Here is a 6,709-nt window from a genome sequence, read left to right on the forward strand (position 1 = left end):
ACATCCCTAAGGGCCACTAAATACCCCTAACTCACTAAATCTTCACAGCTCTACCATGTAAGAGCTCTTATTATCCCCATTTTCAAAAGCGAGGAAATGGGCACGGAGAAGTTTAGACACTTGCCCAAGGTTGAAGAGCCGTAAATGGAAGTGCATATACTTTAACCTCCACACCAACATTCTCAACATGGGGTGATCTCCACCCTCACGGGGGCATTTGGCAATGTCTAGAGACATTTTTGGTGGTCATGACTAGGGGATTGCTACGGGCCTTTAGTGGGTAGAGGCTAAGAATGCTGCTGAACATCCTACAATGCATGGGGCAGTCCCCACAACAAAGAATTATCTGGCCCCAAATGTCATCAGTGCCGAGAGCGAGAAGCCTGCTCCATGCTCCGCTCCCAAGGTCAGGGAGTTATGTGAGAACCTAGCACCTAGTGCTCCGAGAAAGGCAGATGGTGTGTAGTGGTTTCTGTTATTATTTCTTTTGTCTCAGTGGCCTGGGGTCTCCCTTGGTTATCCAGGGACTTGAGTTCCCCTGGCTCAGCAACCTCTCAGGTGGTTGAGAAGCTAGGCTCTGGAGTCAGTCAGAGCATCACATCATGCATTCAACAATGATTTATTGAGCACCTGCTACATGCCCAGTCCTGTCCTGGGCAGCACAGACACACATAGATGTCCCTGCTGGTGTGAGCTGTCAGAGGTCGGGGGTGGATGGACATTAGACAGCACACAAGCTCGTAGACAATAATACATTGTCATACACGCCATGAAGCAAAGACCTGGGTTCCATGAATAGAGAGTGAGAGGGAAGCCCCTGATGGGCTGAGGGGGGCCAGGGAGAGAGTTGTTTGGCACCCCCTTGAAGCTGAGACTTCATTGAAGTCTTTATTGAAGCTGAGACTTGGAGGTGGGAGGAAGGAAGAGCCCTGCAGGTGGAGGGAACAGCCATGCAAAGGCTCTGAGGCAGGAACTGAAAGCCCAGCAGTGCCAGGGGAGGCCAGCAGGGGAAGAAGAAGAGAATAGAGGATGTGACCTTGAAGGGGTGGGTAGGTAGAGGCCACAATAAGGAGTTTGGTCTTTATGCCAAATAAAGAGCCTTTGAAGGGCTCTAGTCAGAGCAGTGACTGCCTTCAGAGAGCAACCTGCTTGAGGTCCAGACACAGCCCCTTGTGGAAGATGCTGCTTGAGGTCAAACCAGAGCCTGCTTCATCAGTTGGAAACCATCATACAGAGGTGAGATCTGTCACAATTACACAACCTTAAATAATGCGCCTCCCCTGGTCCAAACCCCAAGCTGGTTGTGAAACTTAATGACTAGGGCAATTTGCATTTATTACAAGATTATTGTTAGGGCTCACTCCTTATTACACACAGAATGGAATCCGTCACTGGAAACACCTGTTCTGAGTTATGCAGTTCATCCCCTGCCAATAATAGAAACTTCCCTACAGGTCCCTTGTTTCTTTTTCTTTTTTTTTTTCAGGGAACTTCCCCGACCAGGGATCCAACCTGTGCCCACTGCAGCGGAAGGGCAGAGTCTTAACCACTGGACAGCCAGGGATGCCCCAGGCCCCTTGTTTCTTTTTGTTGCTTTTGGGTAACTCAGCCTGTGATACTTTTGCTCCCGCCAGAATCCCCATCTTGCCTTCCTCAAATTCTGAGGTACCCTTTGTCCCCCAGTGACTCTTGCCCCACCAGTGCCCATGGTGAATGGCTGTGGCTGCCTGTGGTGTCCGGGGCCATGCATCTCAACTGCTGATCCTCATGTCTGCCCACTCGTATGACACACATGGGACTCTTCAGTAGGGACTACTGACAAGGACTAGTGCTTAAGGCTTTAAGGGGATCAGACTGTCCCCGCTCAATCAGGATGGTGTTTCCCAAGGTGGACATAGCTCAAGATACTAAAAGGAATTATGTGAAGAAGAGTGTTCCATGGACAAGAAATTCAGGACATACTGTTCCAACATAGTTAAGCAGCTTTGTTTATGACAGGACTTTTCAGCAGTTAATATTAGCATTAATATGCTAATGTGCATTATAAATCTCCAATATACGTGTATCCTTTTTTTCAGGAGCATCTTACAGACTACTGTTTGGAAGTTCATGCCACAGGAAATGTCACCCATAGCCACTAAATGGCAGAAGGAAGGACACCTCAGAGTGTTCAATGTGGGTCAGGTGAGTGCCTGCCTTTCCTTCCAGGCTCCAGGCTGCTGGACGAGATGGCCTAACTCCCAATTCCCAACAAAGAAGCCCGACAGAAGGAGGAACAGAGGGTTTTTGCTGTCCCTGGGCCACCAGTGCAGCCTTGTCAGTCCAGCCACTCACATTATCAGTCACTCCTGGGGCTGGGTGAGAGCTGCCTGAGGCTAAGTTGGCACAGAAGGACGTGCTGGCATGGGCATTGTTTAATCAGCTTAAAAGAATAAAAAGCTTTTAGCACTTTATTTTTCTAATTACTGAACAAGTACATGTTTTTGTTAAAAAAAAAAATTCAAACAACACCCAAGTGTATACAATACAAAGTGGAAGTTCTCTTTTATCTCCTCACTGCCTGGCTGCATTGGGTCTTCATGGCTGCACGCAGGCTTTCTCTAGTATAGTATGCGGGCTTCTCACTGCGGTAGCTTCTCTTGTGGAGCACGGGCTCTAGGCGTGAGGGCTTCAGTAGTTGCGGTGCGTGGGATCAGTAGCTGTGGCTCTCAGGCTCTAGAGCACAGGCGCAGTAGTTGCGGCATGTGGGCTTAGTTGCTCCGCGGCATGTGGGAACTTCCCGGACCAGGGCTCGAACCTGTGTCCCCTGCATTGGCAGGCGGATTCTTAACCACTGCGCCACCAGGGAAGTCCTGCAGATTTCTCATTGAGGTGTGGTGTGCCTGGTTTGGTGGGGGAGAAGGCTGACCCTGAGTCAGAGTGACTGGGATCGAATCCCAGCTCTGCAACATGCTAGCTGTGTATCCTTGGGCACAAGCCTCAGTTTACTCATCTGCAAAATGGAGGGACCAAAATAAGGACCGGGGGGAGTGTTAAGTGAGATGAAACAGAAAGCACAAAGCAAAGCCCCTGCACTTAGCTGGATTCAGTTAAATTTGACTCTTAGGATTTTACTTCCAGAATCCAGGCACTTTTTTAAAAAAAGTTCAAGTCCATGCAGTCAATGTGCTAATTACAGAATGGGGTCAATCTCTTCCGTCTGTTCATGTGATTTTTTTGAAGTCCTCAAGGGCAGTTTCTATATACAGAAACCACTAATCAGAGGTTCCTTTATTTTTCAAATTAATATTCAAATTATCAAATTTAAAAGATGTCCCCGGGGCTTCCCTGGTGGCGCAGTGCTTAAGAATCTGCCTGACAATGCAGGGGACACAGGTTCCAGCCCTGGTCCGGGAAGATCCCACATGCTGTGGAGCAGCTGAGCCTGTGAGCCACAACTACTGAAGCCTACGCACCTAGAGCCCGCGCTCCACAAGAGAAGCCACCGCAGTGAGAAGCCCACGCACCGCAAGGAAGAGTAGCCCCTGCTCGCCACAACTAGAGAAAACCCGCGCACAGCAACAAAGACCCAACACAGCCAAAAATAAATAAATAAATTTATTTTTTTTAAAAAGTATCAAACTTAAAAATTCAAACATTAATTGACTCACTCATCCTATAGTTTAGGTTTGGTTTTTTTTTTGTTTTTTTTTTTGTGGTACGCGGGCCTCTCACTGTTGTGGCCTCTCCCATTGCGGAGCACAGGCTCTGGATGCGCAGGCTCAGTGGCCATGGCTCACGGGCCCAGCCGCTCCGCGGCATGTGGGATATTCCCGGACCGGGGTACGAACCCGTGTCCCCTGCATCAGCAGGCGGACTCTCAACCACTGCGCCACCAGGGAAGCCCTAGTTTAGGTTATTTTTGATGCTGGGAATTAAAACCTTTCCCAGGACCCTGGTAGGGTGGTTATTGCCTTAGATACTGTCATGCTTTTAAGTTCAGCTTATAAAAGTTTTTATTCCTGGGACTTCCCTGGTGGTCCAGGGTAAAGAATCTGCTTTACACTGCAGGGGAGGCGCATTTCAACTAGAGAGCCTGCATGTTGCAAACTACAGAGCCCACGTGCTCTGAAACCCGTGCGCCACAACTACGGAGCCCATGCGCCCTGGAGCCCATGTACTACAACTAGAGAAGAGAAAACCTGCAAGCCACAACTAGAGAGAAGCCCGTGTGCCTCAACGAAGAGCCTGCGCGCTGCAACTAAGACCTGATGCAGACAAAAATAAATAAAATAAATAAATAATAAATAAACCTAAGAAAAAAGTGTTTATTCCTTTTTTAAGTCCAGTTGGTATTGCCAGATAAAATATAGGATGCCCAATTAAATTTGAATGATCTAAAATTCTAATTGATCTAGTGTTCTGTACTTTCATTTGCTAAATCTGGCAATTCTACATCCAACAAACTTAAATAATTACCCATAAAGCTTATGCACCCATTTACAAACATTTTAAACTTCTTTTATACACCTATTTCCTTGTAAAGTTCTTCAGTTTTCTGAACTAACAAAAAAGCCACCTTTTTTAATACTAAATAATTCTAAGTCTAAAAAAATTAAACTTATAAAACACTGTTAACCCAAAATTCTTATAAATGTTCCAGAACTGTACAGAACCTCAGTAAGGTTTCAACTTAAAGTTACAAATCTAAAAAGATTCTCTCAAGGGCTTCCCTGGTGGCACAGTGGTTGAGCGTCCGCCTGCCGATGCAGGGGACACGGGTTCGTGCCCTGGTCCGGGAAGATTCCTACATGCCACGGAGTGGCTGGGCCCGTGAGCCATGGTCGCTGAGCCTGCGCATCCGGAGCCTGTGCTCCGCAACGGGAGAGGCCACAGCAGTGAGAGGCCCGCGTACCGCAAAAAAAAAAAAAAAAAAAAAAAAAAAAAATATATATATATATATAAAATAAAATAAAATAAAAAGATTCCCTCAATTGCACATTTTATGTTAGGATTACAAGATTGCCAATTTAATGGGTCAAAATCTCTCATATGTTACAAGATCATAAAAACCACATACGTACAAATTCCTTCCTGAAAGGCACAAAAAATGTGTACCACACTGACTTCTAAATCTTCCTCTGGTCAGGAGATGCCCACTCGCCAGGGAGGACAGTCACCACCAGCTTTTCACCAGTGATTCAACCAGGCTTAAGGCCTGGGCTGTGGCCAAGAGGGAGATTCACATCTCCATGAGCTCAGGAAGCCATTACTTCCTTTCATGTACTACTTGGGATTATCTCCTGAGAATGCCTGGGTATACTTGGCTACAGACTTCAGCCAGGATGCTGACTGGATGTATGTTGGAGATACCCGCACGCTTTTCCCGGTGGCTGTGACCACATGCCCATCACTTCAGGGGGGGTAGTCCGGAGATACCAACGCTTGGTTTCAAGTTATTCTCATTACCTCCCCTCTTTGCAGAAGAATTTTCCTTGCCAAAGTCTGCAAATCCTACTTGGGTTTATAACTTGATTGGATTTTATCCATATAAAACAAACTTCTTTTGCTTTTCAGAACTTCCTATTTTCCTGCCCAAATCTCTAAAAGCTATTTTACTTGGACTGAAATCCTACAATTCTTGCAAAACCTTCCTTTCTTGGGGCCACACAACTCTCTCTCATAAACATTAAATAATACGGGTTCAATCATGGATCTCTCCAGGGGTTTAAGTGCAAGGGTATTAGACCCATCCCAGCAGACAAGCAACTGCTTTTCCTGGCAACACACTGCGAGTACTTGGTATGTTAAACCGTACACAACAAAACTTGCCTTAAAAATTATGTAATTCAAACCAGACTTGGACTTCCCTGGTGGCACAGTGGTTTAGAATCTGCCTGCCAGGGGCTTCCCTGGTGGAGCAGTGCTTAAGAATCCGCCTGCCAATGCAGGGGACATGGGTTCAAGCCCTGGTCTGGGAAGATCCCACATGCCACGGAGCAACTAAGCCCATGTGCCCCAACTACTGAGCCTGTGCTCTAGAGCCTGCGAGCCACAACTACTGAGCCCACGTGCCACAGCTACTGAAGCCTGTGCACCTACAGCCTGTGCTCTGCAACAAGAGAAGCCACCACAATGAGAAGTCCATGTAACGCAATGAAGAATAGCCCCCGCTCGCAGCAACGAAGATGCAATGCAGTTATAAATAAACAAATTAATTAATTAAATTAAATTAAATTAAATTTAAAAAGAAACAAACCAGACTCTATCTTAATTATGCCCATCAGGGTCATTGGTGAGCTGGAATCTGGGTGTGTCCAGGGATAGCCAGCTGCCAAATCCCAGTGATGGCAGAAAATCTGGCAGAATTTCCCACTGGCTCTGCCCCACCCCTTCCCCCTGCAGAAGGCTCCACACCCCAGGTGCCCTCTGGGGTGGACCATTTCCGAGTTCATCAATTTCCATGAGAAGGTACATGGTATGTGACCACAGTAGAGATGACCAGATGTCACAGCTGGCTTCCAGCAGGGTTAAGAGTGACTTTGCAGAGACTGGTGCCTAGATTCAACTGACCAGTTTCCTTACCCGAGTGACAAAAACAAGGGATCCCAAAAACTAGCTCATTTCCTTCATTTCCCTGCGGAATGAAACCCATGATCTTCAGTTCCTCAGAGAAGTGAAAACAGCAACAAGGAATCTAATAATTCCTGTTATCTGCAGACTTAACAAG

The 6,709-nt window shown here is 46.8% G+C and overlaps 1 protein-coding gene across 3 annotated transcripts in view; it reads right to left on the minus strand.

Annotated features, from left to right (window-relative positions):
- Positions 1-6,709, minus strand: part of ABHD6 (abhydrolase domain containing 6, acylglycerol lipase) — a 114,690-nt gene that overhangs the window by 73,924 nt on the left and 34,057 nt on the right. The window lies entirely within an intron of this gene.

This window comes from Lagenorhynchus albirostris, chromosome 10 (genome assembly GCF_949774975.1).
Source record: "Lagenorhynchus albirostris chromosome 10, mLagAlb1.1, whole genome shotgun sequence".
NCBI lineage: Eukaryota > Metazoa > Chordata > Mammalia > Artiodactyla > Delphinidae > Lagenorhynchus > Lagenorhynchus albirostris.